The sequence below is a fragment of the Hyla sarda genome, unplaced genomic scaffold (assembly GCF_029499605.1).
Source record: "Hyla sarda isolate aHylSar1 unplaced genomic scaffold, aHylSar1.hap1 scaffold_1560, whole genome shotgun sequence".
Taxonomy (NCBI): domain Eukaryota; kingdom Metazoa; phylum Chordata; class Amphibia; order Anura; family Hylidae; genus Hyla; species Hyla sarda.
Window position 1 is genome coordinate 22,938 of NW_026608196.1, and position 21,160 is coordinate 44,097.

General features: G+C 46.1%; 9 non-coding genes across 9 annotated transcripts; all 9 read right to left on the reverse strand.

Moving 5' to 3' along the window:
- Window positions 1-1,884: 1,884 nt before the first annotated feature.
- LOC130310178 (U2 spliceosomal RNA) lies at window positions 1,885-2,075 on the reverse strand. The gene has a single exon (XR_008858727.1). It is a non-coding gene; the product is annotated as a U2 spliceosomal RNA (small nuclear RNA).
- A 2,083-nt stretch (window positions 2,076-4,158) lies between these two features.
- On the reverse strand, window positions 4,159-4,349 carry LOC130310179 (U2 spliceosomal RNA). Its single transcript, XR_008858728.1, has one exon. It is a non-coding gene; the product is annotated as a U2 spliceosomal RNA (small nuclear RNA).
- A 2,086-nt stretch (window positions 4,350-6,435) lies between these two features.
- On the reverse strand, window positions 6,436-6,626 carry LOC130310180 (U2 spliceosomal RNA). The gene has a single exon (XR_008858729.1). It is a non-coding gene; the product is annotated as a U2 spliceosomal RNA (small nuclear RNA).
- Window positions 6,627-8,709: 2,083 nt separating this feature from the next.
- Window positions 8,710-8,900, reverse strand: LOC130310181 (U2 spliceosomal RNA). Its single transcript, XR_008858730.1, has one exon. It is a non-coding gene; the product is annotated as a U2 spliceosomal RNA (small nuclear RNA).
- A 2,076-nt stretch (window positions 8,901-10,976) lies between these two features.
- LOC130310183 (U2 spliceosomal RNA) lies at window positions 10,977-11,167 on the reverse strand. Its single transcript, XR_008858732.1, has one exon. It is a non-coding gene; the product is annotated as a U2 spliceosomal RNA (small nuclear RNA).
- Window positions 11,168-13,233: 2,066 nt separating this feature from the next.
- On the reverse strand, window positions 13,234-13,424 carry LOC130310184 (U2 spliceosomal RNA). Its single transcript, XR_008858733.1, has one exon. It is a non-coding gene; the product is annotated as a U2 spliceosomal RNA (small nuclear RNA).
- A 2,092-nt stretch (window positions 13,425-15,516) lies between these two features.
- LOC130310185 (U2 spliceosomal RNA) lies at window positions 15,517-15,707 on the reverse strand. Its single transcript, XR_008858734.1, has one exon. It is a non-coding gene; the product is annotated as a U2 spliceosomal RNA (small nuclear RNA).
- A 2,079-nt stretch (window positions 15,708-17,786) lies between these two features.
- On the reverse strand, window positions 17,787-17,977 carry LOC130310186 (U2 spliceosomal RNA). The gene has a single exon (XR_008858735.1). It is a non-coding gene; the product is annotated as a U2 spliceosomal RNA (small nuclear RNA).
- A 2,086-nt stretch (window positions 17,978-20,063) lies between these two features.
- On the reverse strand, window positions 20,064-20,254 carry LOC130310187 (U2 spliceosomal RNA). Its single transcript, XR_008858736.1, has one exon. It is a non-coding gene; the product is annotated as a U2 spliceosomal RNA (small nuclear RNA).
- Between the last annotated feature and the right edge of the window lie 906 nt (window positions 20,255-21,160).

Consider the following 21,160-nt stretch of genomic DNA (forward strand, 5'->3'; position numbering starts at 1 on the left):
AATGCAATCCATAACCCGGATTTGCCAGGAACCCTTCTTACTCCTCCTACTTGCATGTGACACTGGGCTTAGGATCTGCATAGGAAACACACACACAAGCACACACCTACCTTTGTTGCCTGCAGATGCCTCCTTGGCTGTCCCCAAACGGTATCAAACCAACACCCACGGGAAGCTGTAAGCATAGAGGACATGCCTGCACCCCATTGGACTTACCTGTGTGGGTTAAACCCGGGTTATTTGACAACCTATGGCGGTGATGGTTCTGCTCAGGCAGAGCAGTGCTGATGCTCCTCATAAAGCTGTCGCTGCTGTGAAGGTTCTAGGTGACATCACAAATCCCTATGGTTACATACACAACAAAGCTGGGTTGTTGTTGTTTACACTCTGCAAGGCCTGTGGAAGTGAGTGACATCATAGCACTGTAGTTCTGAGGGTTCTAGATGGATGCAACAATCTCCTGTTGCTTCTATGAAGGCCATAATAGACGACATCACCAAACAGCTCCATAGTCACATACACAGCAAAGGAGAGATGTTGTTTACACCTAGTGATGTCAGTGGTATTGAGTGACATCACAGCACAGTGCTAAGGCTCCTGGGCCTGGACACAGCAGCGGCTGCAATATCTCAACGGAGAATACGTTTATATATATGTGTGTGTGTGCGCGTATATATATATATATATATATATATATATATATATATATATTTCTCCGCCGAAATCACTTTTAAACCCATTTCCACCTTTTTTTCCCTTCTCTTCCTCTTACTTTTTTTTCACGTTTTTTTTACGTTTTTCTCCTTTTCGCCTCTTTTCTGGGCGTATTATTCTTCTTTTTCTTCTTTTTTTTCGTCTAATGCATACCCCATCAGTGCAGCAATGCTTATTCAATACCGCCAGCAGATGGAGACACTGGGGGATAATTTTCTAAGGATTTATACTGATTTTTCCTGTCTGAATTTGTCGCACAGAAAGTTGCAGGCCAAATATGTGTGACATTTCTGCGACTTTAGCTTCTAGAGCATTTTTACAACATTATACATAGGTGCTGAATACATAAAAAGCGACTGTTCAGCGACAGACAAGTCGCATCGGCTGAAAGTAGGCCAGAATGTCAGTCCATGTTGGAGCAGGTTTAGATACAGGCTAAAGCATAGATCTCAAAGTCTGTGCACAGAATTTAGCAAGGGCCTCGCACCTTCTGATGCATCAGGTAGGTGCACAATAGCATAGCCTAACCCTCTGTACTTTGGTCTATATTGATGCGGGACATAGACAGCCAGCTGATGACCAATCCATTAGTGCAATGGATGGCTGGAAGCATTTGTCTTTGCCTTTGCAATACCACAGAAGCAATGCATGGTCAATGTACAGCAATGACACACCTGTGTGAACAGCCAGGAGACCCCCCCCCCCCCATGTTATGTTACATAGTTACATAGTTAGTACGGTCGAAAAAAGACATATGTCCATCAAGTTCAACCAGGGAATTAAGGGGTAGGGGTGTGGCGCGATATTGGGGAAGGGATGAGATTTTATATTTCTTCATAAGCATTAATCTTATTTTGTCAATTAGGAACATTCAGCACCCACCCGCTATCAAGGCAGCTGCCTATCATGTCATGCCCTACCTGCACAGGTGTGCTGGCTACTCAAATGATCCAATTAAGGAGGCCATTTAGTCAGCAGCAGCAGAAGTCCTGTGCCTGGACGCTCCAACAGCGGCCAGACACAAGCAGAAGCAGAAGCAGCAGCAGCAGCACCACCTTTTGTTTTTTGGCTGCAGCAGCAGCAGCAGCAAGGCCCACAGGGCTGGCTAGCTGGCTAGCCAGCAAGCAGGTAGCAATGAAAGTAGGAATCTTTCTTTTTAACCCTGTAAGGGGGTGGTGCACTGTACCCGAAGATACTGCCATATCGGGTCAATGCATAGGGCGACGGAAGCAAGCTTCGAAATCGGCCCCCGTTCTCAAAAATCCATTTAATATATGGTCCCCAGATAGGGGACGTATCAGATATTAAACTGATAAGAACAGATACTACACTTGATCTTAGCCAAAAGGCCGAGAAGCGATAACCGTGAAAGGGGCGGGCCCAACAAGGTCCCCTTCATGGGCACTATCACTGCTTGCTGTCAGGGAGGCTGCCAGACAATTTTCCATGCACACTCTGGGCTGGGGGGCAGTCAACCACCAGTACACACAGCAGAACCTAAACCCATACCATTATTGCTAAGCAGCAAGACAGGGGCCCATTGCACTCCCACGGGGCCTTTTTAAATGCAATCCATAACCCGGATTTGCCAGGAACCCTTCTTACTCCTCCTACTTGCATGTGACACTGGGCTTAGGATCTGCATAGGAAACACACACACAAGCACACACCTACCTTTGTTGCCTGCAGATGCCTCCTTGGCTGTCCCCAAACGGTATCAAACCAACACCCACGGGAAGCTGTAAGCATAGAGGACATGCCTGCACCCCATTGGACTTACCTGTGTGGGTTAAACCCGGGTTATTTGACAACCTATGGCGGTGATGGTTCTGCTCAGGCAGAGCAGTGCTGATGCTCCTCATAAAGCTGTCGCTGCTGTGAAGGTTCTAGGTGACATCACAAATCCCTATGGTTACATACACAACAAAGCTGGGTTGTTGTTGTTTACACTCTGCAAGGCCTGTGGAAGTGAGTGACATCATAGCACTGTAGTTCTGAGGGTTCTAGATGGATGCAACAATCTCCTGTTGCTTCTATGAAGGCCATAATAGACGACATCACCAAACAGCTCCATAGTCACATACACAGCAAAGGAGAGATGTTGTTTACACCTAGTGATGTCAGTGGTATTGAGTGACATCACAGCACAGTGCTAAGGCTCCTGGGCCTGGACACAGCAGCGGCTGCAATATCTCAACGGAGAATACGTTTATATATATATGTGTGTGTGTGCGCGTATATATATATATATATATATATATATATATATATATATATTTCTCCGCCGAAATCACTTTTAAACCCATTTCCACCTTTTTTTCCCTTCTCTTCCTCTTACTTTTTTTTCACGTTTTTTTACGTTTTTCTCCTTTTCGCCTCTTTTCTGGGCGTATTATTCTTCTTTTTCTTCTTTTTTTTCGTCTAATGCATACCCCATCAGTGCAGCAATGCTTATTCAATACCGCCAGCAGATGGAGACACTGGGGGATAATTTTCTAAGGATTTATACTGATTTTTCCTGTCTGAATTTGTCGCACAGAAAGTTGCAGGCCAAATATGTGTGACATTTCTGCGACTTTAGCTTCTAGAGCATTTTTACAACATTATACATAGGTGCTGAATACATAAAAAGCGACTGTTCAGCGACAGACAAGTCGCATCGGCTGAAAGTAGGCCAGAATGTCAGTCCATGTTGGAGCAGGTTTAGATACAGTCTAAAGCATAGATCTCAAAGTCTGTGCACAGAATTTAGCAAGGGCCTCGCACCTTCTGATGCATCAGGTAGGTGCACAATAGCATAGCCTAACCCTCTGTACTTTGGTCTATATTGATGCGGGACATAGACAGCCAGCTGATGACCAATCCATTAGTGCAATGGATGGCTGGAAGCATTTGTCTTTGCCTTTGCAATACCACAGAAGCAATGCATGGTCAATGTACAGCAATGACACACCTGTGTGAACAGCCAGGAGACCCCCCCCCCCATGTTATGTTACATAGTTACATAGTTAGTACGGTCGAAAAAAGACATATGTCCATCAAGTTCAACCAGGGAATTAAGGGGTAGGGGTGTGGCGCGATATTGGGGAAGGGATGAGATTTTATATTTCTTCATAAGCATTAATCTTATTTTGTCAATTAGGAACATTCAGCACCCACCCGCTATCAAGGCAGCTGCCTATCATGTCATGCCCTACCTGCACAGGTGTGCTGGCTACTCAAATGATCCAATTAAGGAGGCCATTTAGTCAGCAGCAGCAGAAGTCCTGTGCCTGGACGCTCCAACAGCGGCCAGACACAAGCAGAAGCAGAAGCAGCAGCAGCACCACCTTTTGTTTTTTGGCTGCAGCAGCAGCAGCAGCAAGGCCCACAGGGCTGGCTAGCTGGCTAGCCAGCAAGCAGGTAGCAATGAAAGTAGGAATCTTTCTTTTTAACCCTGTAAGGGGGTGGTGCACTGTACCCGAAGATACTGCCATATCGGGTCAATGCATAGGGCGACGGAAGCAAGCTTCGAAATCGGCCCCCGTTCTCAAAAATCCATTTAATATATGGTCCCCAGATAGGGGACGTATCAGATATTAAACTGATAAGAACAGATACTACACTTGATCTTAGCCAAAAGGCCGAGAAGCGATAACCGTGAAAGGGGCGGGCCCAACAAGGTCCCCTTCATGGGCACTATCACTGCTTGCTGTCAGGGAGGCTGCCAGACAATTTTCCATGCACACTCTGGGCTGGGGGGCAGTCAACCACCAGTACACACAGCAGAACCTAAACCCATACCATTATTGCTAAGCAGCAAGACAGGGGCCCATTGCACTCCCACGGGGCCTTTTTAAATGCAATCCATAACCCGGATTTGCCAGGAACCCTTCTTACTCCTCCTACTTGCATGTGACACTGGGCTTAGGATCTGCATAGGAAACACACACACAAGCACACACCTACCTTTGTTGCCTGCAGATGCCTCCTTGGCTGTCCCCAAACGGTATCAAACCAACACCCACGGGAAGCTGTAAGCATAGAGGACATGCCTGCACCCCATTGGACTTACCTGTGTGGGTTAAACCCGGGTTATTTGACAACCTATGGCGGTGATGGTTCTGCTCAGGCAGAGCAGTGCTGATGCTCCTCATAAAGCTGTCGCTGCTGTGAAGGTTCTAGGTGACATCACAAATCCCTATGGTTACATACACAACAAAGCTGGGTTGTTGTTGTTTACACTCTGCAAGGCCTGTGGAAGTGAGTGACATCATAGCACTGTAGTTCTGAGGGTTCTAGATGGATGCAACAATCTCCTGTTGCTTCTATGAAGGCCATAATAGACGACATCACCAAACAGCTCCATAGTCACATACACAGCAAAGGAGAGATGTTGTTTACACCTAGTGATGTCAGTGGTATTGAGTGACATCACAGCACAGTGCTAAGGCTCCTGGGCCTGGACACAGCAGCGGCTGCAATATCTCAACGGAGAATACGTTTATATATATGTGTGTGTGTGCGCGTATATATATATATATATATATATATATATATATATATATATATATTTCTCCGCCGAAATCACTTTTAAACCCATTTCCACCTTTTTTTCCCTTCTCTTCCTCTTACTTTTTTTTCACGTTTTTTTACGTTTTTCTCCTTTTCGCCTCTTTTCTGGGCGTATTATTCTTCTTTTTCTTCTTTTTTTTCGTCTAATGCATACCCCATCAGTGCAGCAATGCTTATTCAATACCGCCAGCAGATGGAGACACTGGGGGATAATTTTCTAAGGATTTATACTGATTTTTCCTGTCTGAATTTGTCGCACAGAAAGTTGCAGGCCAAATATGTGTGACATTTCTGCGACTTTAGCTTCTAGAGCATTTTTACAACATTATACATAGGTGCTGAATACATAAAAAGCGACTGTTCAGCGACAGACAAGTCGCATCGGCTGAAAGTAGGCCAGAATGTCAGTCCATGTTGGAGCAGGTTTAGATACAGTCTAAAGCATAGATCTCAAAGTCTGTGCACAGAATTTAGCAAGGGCCTCGCACCTTCTGATGCATCAGGTAGGTGCACAATAGCATAGCCTAACCCTCTGTACTTTGGTCTATATTGATGCGGGACATAGACAGCCAGCTGATGACCAATCCATTAGTGCAATGGATGGCTGGAAGCATTTGTCTTTGCCTTTGCAATACCACAGAAGCAATGCATGGTCAATGTACAGCAATGACACACCTGTGTGAACAGCCAGGAGACCCCCCCCCCCCATGTTATGTTACATAGTTACATAGTTAGTACGGTCGAAAAAAGACATATGTCCATCAAGTTCAACCAGGGAATTAAGGGGTAGGGGTGTGGCGCGATATTGGGGAAGGGATGAGATTTTATATTTCTTCATAAGCATTAATCTTATTTTGTCAATTAGGAACATTCAGCACCCACCCGCTATCAAGGCAGCTGCCTATCATGTCATGCCCTACCTGCACAGGTGTGCTGGCTACTCAAATGATCCAATTAAGGAGGCCATTTAGTCAGCAGCAGCAGAAGTCCTGTGCCTGGACGCTCCAACAGCGGCCAGACACAAGCAGAAGCAGAAGCAGCAGCAGCACCACCTTTTGTTTTTTGGCTGCAGCAGCAGCAGCAGCAAGGCCCACAGGGCTGGCTAGCTGGCTAGCCAGCAAGCAGGTAGCAATGAAAGTAGGAATCTTTCTTTTTAACCCTGTAAGGGGGTGGTGCACTGTACCCGAAGATACTGCCATATCGGGTCAATGCATAGGGCGACGGAAGCAAGCTTCGAAATCGGCCCCCGTTCTCAAAAATCCATTTAATATATGGTCCCCAGATAGGGGACGTATCAGATATTAAACTGATAAGAACAGATACTACACTTGATCTTAGCCAAAAGGCCGAGAAGCGATAACCGTGAAAGGGGCGGGCCCAACAAGGTCCCCTTCATGGGCACTATCACTGCTTGCTGTCAGGGAGGCTGCCAGACAATTTTCCATGCACACTCTGGGCTGGGGGGCAGTCAACCACCAGTACACACAGCAGAACCTAAACCCATACCATTATTGCTAAGCAGCAAGACAGGGGCCCATTGCACTCCCACGGGGCCTTTTTAAATGCAATCCATAACCCGGATTTGCCAGGAACCCTTCTTACTCCTCCTACTTGCATGTGACACTGGGCTTAGGATCTGCATAGGAAACACACACACAAGCACACACCTACCTTTGTTGCCTGCAGATGCCTCCTTGGCTGTCCCCAAACGGTATCAAACCAACACCCACGGGAAGCTGTAAGCATAGAGGACATGCCTGCACCCCATTGGACTTACCTGTGTGGGTTAAACCCGGGTTATTTGACAACCTATGGCGGTGATGGTTCTGCTCAGGCAGAGCAGTGCTGATGCTCCTCATAAAGCTGTCGCTGCTGTGAAGGTTCTAGGTGACATCACAAATCCCTATGGTTACATACACAACAAAGCTGGGTTGTTGTTGTTTACACTCTGCAAGGCCTGTGGAAGTGAGTGACATCATAGCACTGTAGTTCTGAGGGTTCTAGATGGATGCAACAATCTCCTGTTGCTTCTATGAAGGCCATAATAGACGACATCACCAAACAGCTCCATAGTCACATACACAGCAAAGGAGAGATGTTGTTTACACCTAGTGATGTCAGTGGTATTGAGTGACATCACAGCACAGTGCTAAGGCTCCTGGGCCTGGACACAGCAGCGGCTGCAATATCTCAACGGAGAATACGTTTATATATATGTGTGTGTGTGCGCGTATATATATATATATATATATATATATATATATATATATATATTTCTCCGCCGAAATCACTTTTAAACCCATTTCCACCTTTTTTTCCCTTCTCTTCCTCTTACTTTTTTTTCACGTTTTTTTACGTTTTTCTCCTTTTCGCCTCTTTTCTGGGCGTATTATTCTTCTTTTTCTTCTTTTTTTTCGTCTAATGCATACCCCATCAGTGCAGCAATGCTTATTCAATACCGCCAGCAGATGGAGACACTGGGGGATAATTTTCTAAGGATTTATACTGATTTTTCCTGTCTGAATTTGTCGCACAGAAAGTTGCAGGCCAAATATGTGTGACATTTCTGCGACTTTAGCTTCTAGAGCATTTTTACAACATTATACATAGGTGCTGAATACATAAAAAGCGACTGTTCAGCGACAGACAAGTCGCATCGGCTGAAAGTAGGCCAGAATGTCAGTCCATGTTGGAGCAGGTTTAGATACAATCTAAAGCATAGATCTCAAAGTCTGTGCACAGAATTTAGCAAGGGCCTCGCACCTTCTGATGCATCAGGTAGGTGCACAATAGCATAGCCTAACCCTCTGTACTTTGGTCTATATTGATGCGGGACATAGACAGCCAGCTGATGACCAATCCATTAGTGCAATGGATGGCTGGAAGCATTTGTCTTTGCCTTTGCAATACCACAGAAGCAATGCATGGTCAATGTACAGCAATGACACACCTGTGTGAACAGCCAGGAGACCCCCCCCCCCATGTTATGTTACATAGTTACATAGTTAGTACGGTCGAAAAAAGACATATGTCCATCAAGTTCAACCAGGGAATTAAGGGGTAGGGGTGTGGCGCGATATTGGGGAAGGGATGAGATTTTATATTTCTTCATAAGCATTAATCTTATTTTGTCAATTAGGAACATTCAGCACCCACCCGCTATCAAGGCAGCTGCCTATCATGTCATGCCCTACCTGCACAGGTGTGCTGGCTACTCAAATGATCCAATTAAGGAGGCCATTTAGTCAGCAGCAGCAGAAGTCCTGTGCCTGGACGCTCCAACAGCGGCCAGACACAAGCAGAAGCAGAAGCAGCAGCAGCACCACCTTTTGTTTTTTGGCTGCAGCAGCAGCAGCAGCAAGGCCCACAGGGCTGGCTAGCTGGCTAGCCAGCAAGCAGGTAGCAATGAAAGTAGGAATCTTTCTTTTTAACCCTGTAAGGGGGTGGTGCACTGTACCCGAAGATACTGCCATATCGGGTCAATGCATAGGGCGACGGAAGCAAGCTTCGAAATCGGCCCCCGTTCTCAAAAATCCATTTAATATATGGTCCCCAGATAGGGGACGTATCAGATATTAAACTGATAAGAACAGATACTACACTTGATCTTAGCCAAAAGGCCGAGAAGCGATAACCGTGAAAGGGGCGGGCCCAACAAGGTCCCCTTCATGGGCACTATCACTGCTTGCTGTCAGGGAGGCTGCCAGACAATTTTCCATGCACACTCTGGGCTGGGGGGCAGTCAACCACCAGTACACACAGCAGAACCTAAACCCATACCATTATTGCTAAGCAGCAAGACAGGGGCCCATTGCACTCCCACGGGGCCTTTTTAAATGCAATCCATAACCCGGATTTGCCAGGAACCCTTCTTACTCCTCCTACTTGCATGTGACACTGGGCTTAGGATCTGCATAGGAAACACACACACAAGCACACACCTACCTTTGTTGCCTGCAGATGCCTCCTTGGCTGTCCCCAAACGGTATCAAACCAACACCCACGGGAAGCTGTAAGCATAGAGGACATGCCTGCACCCCATTGGACTTACCTGTGTGGGTTAAACCCGGGTTATTTGACAACCTATGGCGGTGATGGTTCTGCTCAGGCAGAGCAGTGCTGATGCTCCTCATAAAGCTGTCGCTGCTGTGAAGGTTCTAGGTGACATCACAAATCCCTATGGTTACATACACAACAAAGCTGGGTTGTTGTTGTTTACACTCTGCAAGGCCTGTGGAAGTGAGTGACATCATAGCACTGTAGTTCTGAGGGTTCTAGATGGATGCAACAATCTCCTGTTGCTTCTATGAAGGCCATAATAGACGACATCACCAAACAGCTCCATAGTCACATACACAGCAAAGGAGAGATGTTGTTTACACCTAGTGATGTCAGTGGTATTGAGTGACATCACAGCACAGTGCTAAGGCTCCTGGGCCTGGACACAGCAGCGGCTGCAATATCTCAACGGAGAATACGTTTATATATATGTGTGTGTGTGCGCGTATATATATATATATATATATATATATATATATATATTTCTCCGCCGAAATCACTTTTAAACCCATTTCCACCTTTTTTTCCCTTCTCTTCCTCTTACTTTTTTTTCACGTTTTTTTACGTTTTTCTCCTTTTCGCCTCTTTTCTGGGCGTATTATTCTTCTTTTTCTTCTTTTTTTTCGTCTAATGCATACCCCATCAGTGCAGCAATGCTTATTCAATACCGCCAGCAGATGGAGACACTGGGGGATAATTTTCTAAGGATTTATACTGATTTTTCCTGTCTGAATTTGTCGCACAGAAAGTTGCAGGCCAAATATGTGTGACATTTCTGCGACTTTAGCTTCTAGAGCATTTTTACAACATTATACATAGGTGCTGAATACATAAAAAGCGACTGTTCAGCGACAGACAAGTCGCATCGGCTGAAAGTAGGCCAGAATGTCAGTCCATGTTGGAGCAGGTTTAGATACAGTCTAAAGCATAGATCTCAAAGTCTGTGCACAGAATTTAGCAAGGGCCTCGCACCTTCTGATGCATCAGGTAGGTGCACAATAGCATAGCCTAACCCTCTGTACTTTGGTCTATATTGATGCGGGACATAGACAGCCAGCTGATGACCAATCCATTAGTGCAATGGATGGCTGGAAGCATTTGTCTTTGCCTTTGCAATACCACAGAAGCAATGCATGGTCAATGTACAGCAATGACACACCTGTGTGAACAGCCAGGAGACCCCCCCCCCATGTTATGTTACATAGTTACATAGTTAGTACGGTCGAAAAAAGACATATGTCCATCAAGTTCAACCAGGGAATTAAGGGGTAGGGGTGTGGCGCGATATTGGGGAAGGGATGAGATTTTATATTTCTTCATAAGCATTAATCTTATTTTGTCAATTAGGAACATTCAGCACCCACCCGCTATCAAGGCAGCTGCCTATCATGTCATGCCCTACCTGCACAGGTGTGCTGGCTACTCAAATGATCCAATTAAGGAGGCCATTTAGTCAGCAGCAGCAGAAGTCCTGTGCCTGGACGCTCCAACAGCGGCCAGACACAAGCAGAAGCAGAAGCAGCAGCAGCACCACCTTTTGTTTTTTGGCTGCAGCAGCAGCAGCAGCAAGGCCCACAGGGCTGGCTAGCTGGCTAGCCAGCAAGCAGGTAGCAATGAAAGTAGGAATCTTTCTTTTTAACCCTGTAAGGGGGTGGTGCACTGTACCCGAAGATACTGCCATATCGGGTCAATGCATAGGGCGACGGAAGCAAGCTTCGAAATCGGCCCCCGTTCTCAAAAATCCATTTAATATATGGTCCCCAGATAGGGGACGTATCAGATATTAAACTGATAAGAACAGATACTACACTTGATCTTAGCCAAAAGGCCGAGAAGCGATAACCGTGAAAGGGGCGGGCCCAACAAGGTCCCCTTCATGGGCACTATCACTGCTTGCTGTCAGGGAGGCTGCCAGACAATTTTCCATGCACACTCTGGGCTGGGGGGCAGTCAACCACCAGTACACACAGCAGAACCTAAACCCATACCATTATTGCTAAGCAGCAAGACAGGGGCCCATTGCACTCCCACGGGGCCTTTTTAAATGCAATCCATAACCCGGATTTGCCAGGAACCCTTCTTACTCCTCCTACTTGCATGTGACACTTGGCTTAGGATCTGCATAGGAAACACACACACAAGCACACACCTACCTTTGTTGCCTGCAGATGCCTCCTTGGCTGTCCCCAAACGGTATCAAACCAACACCCACGGGAAGCTGTAAGCATAGAGGACATGCCTGCACCCCATTGGACTTACCTGTGTGGGTTAAACCCGGGTTATTTGACAACCTATGGCGGTGATGGTTCTGCTCAGGCAGAGCAGTGCTGATGCTCCTCATAAAGCTGTCGCTGCTGTGAAGGTTCTAGGTGACATCACAAATCCCTATGGTTACATACACAACAAAGCTGGGTTGTTGTTGTTTACACTCTGCAAGGCCTGTGGAAGTGAGTGACATCATAGCACTGTAGTTCTGAGGGTTCTAGATGGATGCAACAATCTCCTGTTGCTTCTATGAAGGCCATAATAGACGACATCACCAAACAGCTCCATAGTCACATACACAGCAAAGGAGAGATGTTGTTTACACCTAGTGATGTCAGTGGTATTGAGTGACATCACAGCACAGTGCTAAGGCTCCTGGGCCTGGACACAGCAGCGGCTGCAATATCTCAACGGAGAATACGTTTATATATATGTGTGTGTGTGCGCGTATATATATATATATATATATATATTTCTCCGCCGAAATCACTTTTAAACCCATTTCCACCTTTTTTTCCCTTCTCTTCCTCTTACTTTTTTTTCACGTTTTTTTACGTTTTTCTCCTTTTCGCCTCTTTTCTGGGCGTATTATTCTTCTTTTTCTTCTTTTTTTTCGTCTAATGCATACCCCATCAGTGCAGCAATGCTTATTCAATACCGCCAGCAGATGGAGACACTGGGGGATAATTTTCTAAGGATTTATACTGATTTTTCCTGTCTGAATTTGTCGCACAGAAAGTTGCAGGCCAAATATGTGTGACATTTCTGCGACTTTAGCTACTAGAGCATTTTTACAACATTATACATAGGTGCTGAATACATAAAAAGCGACTGTTCAGCGACAGACAAGTCGCATCGGCTGAAAGTAGGCCAGAATGTCAGTCCATGTTGGAGCAGGTTTAGATACAGTCTAAAGCATAGATCTCAAAGTCTGTGCACAGAATTTAGCAAGGGCCTCGCACCTTCTGATGCATCAGGTAGGTGCACAATAGCATAGCCTAACCCTCTGTACTTTGGTCTATATTGATGCGGGACATAGACAGCCAGCTGATGACCAATCCATTAGTGCAATGGATGGCTGGAAGCATTTGTCTTTGCCTTTGCAATACCACAGAAGCAATGCATGGTCAATGTACAGCAATGACACACCTGTGTGAACAGCCAGGAGACCCCCCCCCCCCATGTTATGTTACATAGTTACATAGTTAGTACGGTCGAAAAAAGACATATGTCCATCAAGTTCAACCAGGGAATTAAGGGGTAGGGGTGTGGCGCGATATTGGGGAAGGGATGAGATTTTATATTTCTTCATAAGCATTAATCTTATTTTGTCAATTAGGAACATTCAGCACCCACCCGCTATCAAGGCAGCTGCCTATCATGTCATGCCCTACCTGCACAGGTGTGCTGGCTACTCAAATGATCCAATTAAGGAGGCCATTTAGTCAGCAGCAGCAGAAGTCCTGTGCCTGGACGCTCCAACAGCGGCCAGACACAAGCAGAAGCAGAAGCAGCAGCAGCACCACCTTTTGTTTTTTGGCTGCAGCAGCAGCAGCAGCAAGGCCCACAGGGCTGGCTAGCTGGCTAGCCAGCAAGCAGGTAGCAATGAAAGTAGGAATCTTTCTTTTTAACCCTGTAAGGGGGTGGTGCACTGTACCCGAAGATACTGCCATATCGGGTCAATGCATAGGGCGACGGAAGCAAGCTTCGAAATCGGCCCCCGTTCTCAAAAATCCATTTAATATATGGTCCCCAGATAGGGGACGTATCAGATATTAAACTGATAAGAACAGATACTACACTTGATCTTAGCCAAAAGGCCGAGAAGCGATAACCGTGAAAGGGGCGGGCCCAACAAGGTCCCCTTCATGGGCACTATCACTGCTTGCTGTCAGGGAGGCTGCCAGACAATTTTCCATGCACACTCTGGGCTGGGGGGCAGTCAACCACCAGTACACACAGCAGAACCTAAACCCATACCATTATTGCTAAGCAGCAAGACAGGGGCCCATTGCACTCCCACGGGGCCTTTTTAAATGCAATCCATAACCCGGATTTGCCAGGAACCCTTCTTACTCCTCCTACTTGCATGTGACACTGGGCTTAGGATCTGCATAGGAAACACACACACAAGCACACACCTACCTTTGTTGCCTGCAGATGCCTCCTTGGCTGTCCCCAAACGGTATCAAACCAACACCCACGGGAAGCTGTAAGCATAGAGGACATGCCTGCACCCCATTGGACTTACCTGTGTGGGTTAAACCCGGGTTATTTGACAACCTATGGCGGTGATGGTTCTGCTCAGGCAGAGCAGTGCTGATGCTCCTCATAAAGCTGTCGCTGCTGTGAAGGTTCTAGGTGACATCACAAATCCCTATGGTTACATACACAACAAAGCTGGGTTGTTGTTGTTTACACTCTGCAAGGCCTGTGGAAGTGAGTGACATCATAGCACTGTAGTTCTGAGGGTTCTAGATGGATGCAACAATCTCCTGTTGCTTCTATGAAGGCCATAATAGACGACATCACCAAACAGCTCCATAGTCACATACACAGCAAAGGAGAGATGTTGTTTACACCTAGTGATGTCAGTGGTATTGAGTGACATCACAGCACAGTGCTAAGGCTCCTGGGCCTGGACACAGCAGCGGCTGCAATATCTCAACGGAGAATACGTTTATATATATGTGTGTGTGTGCGCGTATATATATATATATATATATATATATATATATATATATATATATATATATTTCTCCGCCGAAATCACTTTTAAACCCATTTCCACCTTTTTTTCCCTTCTCTTCCTCTTACTTTTTTTTCACGTTTTTTTACGTTTTTCTCCTTTTCGCCTCTTTTCTGGGCGTATTATTCTTCTTTTTCTTCTTTTTTTTCGTCTAATGCATACCCCATCAGTGCAGCAATGCTTATTCAATACCGCCAGCAGATGGAGACACTGGGGGATAATTTTCTAAGGATTTATACTGATTTTTCCTGTCTGAATTTGTCGCACAGAAAGTTGCAGGCCAAATATGTGTGACATTTCTGCGACTTTAGCTTCTAGAGCATTTTTACAACATTATACATAGGTGCTGAATACATAAAAAGCGACTGTTCAGCGACAGACAAGTCGCATCGGCTGAAAGTAGGCCAGAATGTCAGTCCATGTTGGAGCAGGTTTAGATACAGTCTAAAGCATAGATCTCAAAGTCTGTGCACAGAATTTAGCAAGGGCCTCGCACCTTCTGATGCATCAGGTAGGTGCACAATAGCATAGCCTAACCCTCTGTACTTTGGTCTATATTGATGCGGGACATAGACAGCCAGCTGATGACCAATCCATTAGTGCAATGGATGGCTGGAAGCATTTGTCTTTGCCTTTGCAATACCACAGAAGCAATGCATGGTCAATGTACAGCAATGACACACCTGTGTGAACAGCCAGGAGACCCCCCCCCCCCATGTTATGTTACATAGTTACATAGTTAGTACGGTCGAAAAAAGACATATGTCCATCAAGTTCAACCAGGGAATTAAGGGGTAGGGGTGTGGCGCGATATTGGGGAAGGGATGAGATTTTATATTTCTTCATAAGCATTAATCTTATTTTGTCAATTAGGAACATTCAGCACCCACCCGCTATCAAGGCAGCTGCCTATCATGTCATGCCCTACCTGCACAGGTGTGCTGGCTACTCAAATGATCCAATTAAGGAGGCCATTTAGTCAGCAGCAGCAGAAGTCCTGTGCCTGGACGCTCCAACAGCGGCCAGACACAAGCAGAAGCAGAAGCAGCAGCAGCACCACCTTTTGTTTTTTGGCTGCAGCAGCAGCAGCAGCAAGGCCCACAGGGCTGGCTAGCTGGCTAGCCAGCAAGCAGGTAGCAATGAAAGTAGGAATCTTTCTTTTTAACCCTGTAAGGGGGTGGTGCACTGTACCCGAAGATACTGCCATATCGGGTCAATGCATAGGGCGACGGAAGCAAGCTTCGAAATCGGCCCCCGTTCTCAAAAATCCATTTAATATATGGTCCCCAGATAGGGGACGTATCAGATATTAAACTGATAAGAACAGATACTACACTTGATCTTAGCCAAAAGGCCGAGAAGCGATAACCGTGAAAGGGGCGGGCCCAACAAGGTCCCCTTCATGGGCACTATCACTGCTTGCTGTCAGGGAGGCTGCCAGACAATTTTCCATGCACACTCTGGGCTGGGGGGCAGTCAACCACCAGTACACACAGCAGAACCTAAACCCATACCATTATTGCTAAGCAGCAAGACAGGGGCCCATTGCACTCCCACGGGGCCTTTTTAAATGCAATCCATAACCCGGATTTGCCAGGAACCCTTCTTACTCCTCCTACTTGCATGTGACACTGGGCTTAGGATCTGCATAGGAAACACACACACAAGCACACACCTACCTTTGTTGCCTGCAGATGCCTCCTTGGCTGTCCCCAAACGGTATCAAACCAACACCCACGGGAAGCTGTAAGCATAGAGGACATGCCTGCACCCCATTGGACTTACCTGTGTGGGTTAAACCCGGGTTATTTGACAACCTATGGCGGTGATGGTTCTGCTCAGGCAGAGCAGTGCTGATGCTCCTCATAAAGCTGTCGCTGCTGTGAAGGTTCTAGGTGACATCACAAATCCCTATGGTTACATACACAACAAAGCTGGGTTGTTGTTGTTTACACTCTGCAAGGCCTGTGGAAGTGAGTGACATCATAGCACTGTAGTTCTGAGGGTTCTAGATGGATGCAACAATCTCCTGTTGCTTCTATGAAGGCCATAATAGACGACATCACCAAACAGCTCCATAGTCACATACACAGCAAAGGAGAGATGTTGTTTACACCTAGTGATGTCAGTGGTATTGAGTGACATCACAGCACAGTGCTAAGGCTCCTGGGCCTGGACACAGCAGCGGCTGCAATATCTCAACGGAGAATACGTTTATATATATGTGTGTGTGTGCGCGTATATATATATATATATATATATATATATATATATATTTCTCCGCCGAAATCACTTTTAAACCCATTTCCACCTTTTTTTCCCTTCTCTTCCTCTTACTTTTTTTTCACGTTTTTTTACGTTTTTCTCCTTTTCGCCTCTTTTCTGGGCGTATTATTCTTCTTTTTCTTCTTTTTTTTCGTCTAATGCATACCCCATCAGTGCAGCAATGCTTATTCAATACCGCCAGCAGATGGAGACACTGGGGGATAATTTTCTAAGGATTTATACTGATTTTTCCTGTCTGAATTTGTCGCACAGAAAGTTGCAGGCCAAATATGTGTGACATTTCTGCGACTTTAGCTTCTAGAGCATTTTTACAACATTATACATAGGTGCTGAATACATAAAAAGCGACTGTTCAGCGACAGACAAGTCGCATCGGCTGAAAGAAGGCCAGAATGTCAGTCCATGTTGGAGCAGGTTTAGATACAGTCTAAAGCATAGATCTCAAAGTCTGTGCACAGAATTTAGCAAGGGCCTCGCACCTTCTGATGCATCAGGTAGGTGCACAATAGCATAGCCTAACCCTCTGTACTTTGGTCTATATTGATGCGGGACATAGACAGCCAGCTGATGACCAATCCATTAGTGCAATGGATGGCTGGAAGCATTTGTCTTTGCCTTTGCAATACCACAGAAGCAATGCATGGTCAATGTACAGCAATGACACACCTGTGTGAACAGCCAGGAGACCCCCCCCCCCCCATGTTATGTTACATAGTTACATAGTTAGTACGGTCGAAAAAAGACATATGTCCATCAAGTTCAACCAGGGAATTAAGGGGTAGGGGTGTGGCGCGATATTGGGGAAGGGATGAGATTTTATATTTCTTCATAAGCATTAATCTTATTTTGTCAATTAGGAACATTCAGCACCCACCCGCTATCAAGGCAGCTGCCTATCATGTCATGCCCTACCTGCACAGGTGTGCTGGCTACTCAAATGATCCAATTAAGGAGGCCATTTAGTCAGCAGCAGCAGAAGTCCTGTGCCTGGACGCTCCAACAGCGGCCAGACACAAGCAGAAGCAGAAGCAGCAGCAGCACCACCTTTTGTTTTTTGGCTGCAGCAGCAGCAGCAGCAAGGCCCACAGGGCTGGCTAGCTGGCTAGCCAGCAAGCAGGTAGCAATGAAAGTAGGAATCTTTCTTTTTAACCCTGTAAGGGGGTGGTGCACTGTACCCGAAGATACTGCCATATCGGGTCAATGCATAGGGCGACGGAAGCAAGCTTCGAAATCGGCCCCCGTTCTCAAAAATCCATTTAATATATGGTCCCCAGATAGGGGACGTATCAGATATTAAACTGATAAGAACAGATACTACACTTGATCTTAGCCAAAAGGCCGAGAAGCGATAACCGTGAAAGGGGCGGGCCCAACAAGGTCCCCTTCATGGGCACTATCACTGCTTGCTGTCAGGGAGGCTGCCAGACAATTTTCCATGCACACTCTGGGCTGGGTTGGCAGTCAACCACCAGTACACACAGCAGAACCTAAACCCATACCATTATTGCTAAGCAGCAAGACAGGGGCCCATTGCACTCCCACGGGGCCTTTTTAAATGCAATCCATAACCCGGATTTGCCAGGAACCCTTCTTACTCCTCCTACTTGCATGTGACACTGGGCTTAGGATCTGCATAGGAAACACACACACAAGCACACACCTACCTTTGTTGCCTGCAGATGCCTCCTTGGCTGTCCCCAAACGGTATCAAACCAACACCCACGGGAAGCTGTAAGCATAGAGGACATGCCTGCACCCCATTGGACTTACCTGTGTGGGTTAAACCCGGGTTATTTGACAACCTATGGCGGTGATGGTTCTGCTCAGGCAGAGCAGTGCTGATGCTCCTCATAAAGCTGTCGCTGCTGTGAAGGTTCTAGGTGACATCACAAATCCCTATGGTTACATACACAACAAAGCTGGGTTGTTGTTGTTTACACTCTGCAAGGCCTGTGGAAGTGAGTGACATCATAGCACTGTAGTTCTGAGGGTTCTAGATGGATGCAACAATCTCCTGTTGCTTCTATGAAGGCCATAATAGACGACATCACCAAACAGCTCCATAGTCACATACACAGCAAAGGAGAGATGTTGTTTACACCTAGTGATGTCAGTGGTATTGAGTGACATCACAGCACAGTGCTAAGGCTCCTGGGCCTGGACACAGCAGCGGCTGCAATATCTCAACGGAGAATACGTTTATATATATGTGTGTGTGTGCGCGTATATATATATATATATATATATATATATATATATATATATATATTCTCCGCCGAAATCACTTTTAAACCCATTTCCACCTTTTTTTCCCTTCTCTTCCTCTTACTTTTTTTTCACGTTTTTTTACGTTTTTCTCCTTTTCGCCTCTTTTCTGGGCGTATTATTCTTCTTTTTCTTCTTTTTTTTCGTCTAATGCATACCCCATCAGTGCAGCAATGCTTATTCAATACCGCCAGCAGATGGAGACACTGGGGGATAATTTTCTAAGGATTTATACTGATTTTTCCTGTCTGAATTTGTCGCACAGAAAGTTGCAGGCCAAATATGTGTGACATTTCTGCGACTTTAGCTTCTAGAGCATTTTTACAACATTATACATAGGTGCTGAATACATAAAAAGCGACTGTTCAGCGACAGACAAGTCGCATCGGCTGAAAGTAGGCCAGAATGTCAGTCCATGTTGGAGCAGGTTTAGATACAGTCTAAAGCATAGATCTCAAAGTCTGTGCACAGAATTTAGCAAGGGCCTCGCACCTTCTGATGCATCAGGTAGGTGCACAATAGCATAGCCTAACCCTCTGTACTTTGGTCTATATTGATGCGGGACATAGACAGCCAGCTGATGACCAATCCATTAGTGCAATGGATGGCTGGAAGCATTTGTCTTTGCCTTTGCAATACCACAGAAGCAATGCATGGTCAATGTACAGCAATGACACACCTGTGTGAACAGCCAGGAGACCCCCCCCCCCCATGTTATGTTACATAGTTACATAGTTAGTACGGTCGAAAAAAGACATATGTCCATCAAGTTCAACCAGGGAATTAAGGGGTAGGGGTGTGGCGCGATATTGGGGAAGGGATGAGATTTTATATTTCTTCATAAGCATTAATCTTATTTTGTCAATTAGGAACATTCAGCACCCACCCGCTATCAAGGCAGCTGCCTATCATGTCATGCCCTACCTGCACAGGTGTGCTGGCTACTCAAATGATCCAATTAAGGAGGCCATTTAGTCAGCAGCAGCAGAAGTCCTGTGCCTGGACGCTCCAACAGCGGCCAGACACAAGCAGAAGCAGAAGCAGCAGCAGCACCACCTTTTGTTTTTTGGCTGCAGCAGCAGCAGCAGCAAGGCCCACAGGGCTGGCTAGCTGGCTAGCCAGCAAGCAGGTAGCAATGAAAGTAGGAATCTTTCTTTTTAACCCTGTAAGGGGGTGGTGCACTGTACCCGAAGATACTGCCATATCGGGTCAATGCATAGGGCGACGGAAGCAAGCTTCGAAATCGGCCCCCGTTCTCAAAAATCCATTTAATATATGGTCCCCAGATAGGGGACGTATCAGATATTAAACTGATAAGAACAGATACTACACTTGATCTTAGCCAAAAGGCCGAGAAGCGATAACCGTGAAAGGGGCGGGCCCAACAAGGTCCCCTTCATGGGCACTATCACTGCTTGCTGTCAGGGAGGCTGCCAGACAATTTTCCATGCACACTCTGGGCTGGGGGGCAGTCAACCACCAGTACACACAGCAGAACCTAAACCCATACCATTATTGCTAAGCAGCAAGACAGGGGCCCATTGCACTCCCACGGGGCCTTTTTAAATGCAATCCATAACCCGGATTTGCCAGGAACCCTTCTTACTCCTCCTACTTGCATGTGACACTGGGCTTAGGATCTGCATAGGAAACACACACACAAGCACACACCTACCTTTGTTGCCTGCAGATGCCTCCTTGGCTGTCCCCAAACGGTATCAAACCAACACCCACGGGAAGCTGTAAGCATAGAGGACATGCCTGCACCCCATTGGACTTACCTGTGTGGGTTAAACCCGGGTTATTTGACAACCTATGGCGGTGATGGTTCTGCTCAGGCAGAGCAGTGCTGATGCTCCTCATAAAGCTGTCGCTGCTGTGAAGGTTCTAGGTGACATCACAAATCCCTATGGTTACATACACAACAAAGCTGGGTTGTTGTTGTTTACACTCTGCAAGGCCTGTGGAAGTGAGTGACATCATAGCACTGTAGTTCTGAGGGTTCTAGATGGATGCAACAATCTCCTGTTGCTTCTATGAAGGCCATAATAGACGACATCACCAAACAGCTCCATAGTCACATACACAGCAAAGGAGAGATGTTGTTTACACCTAGTGATGTCAGTGGTATTGAGTGACATCACAGCACAGTGCTAAGGCTCCTGGGCCTGGACACAGCAGCGGCTGCAATATCTCAACGGAGAATACGTTTATATATATGTGTGTGTGTGCGCGTATATATATATATATATATATATATATATATAT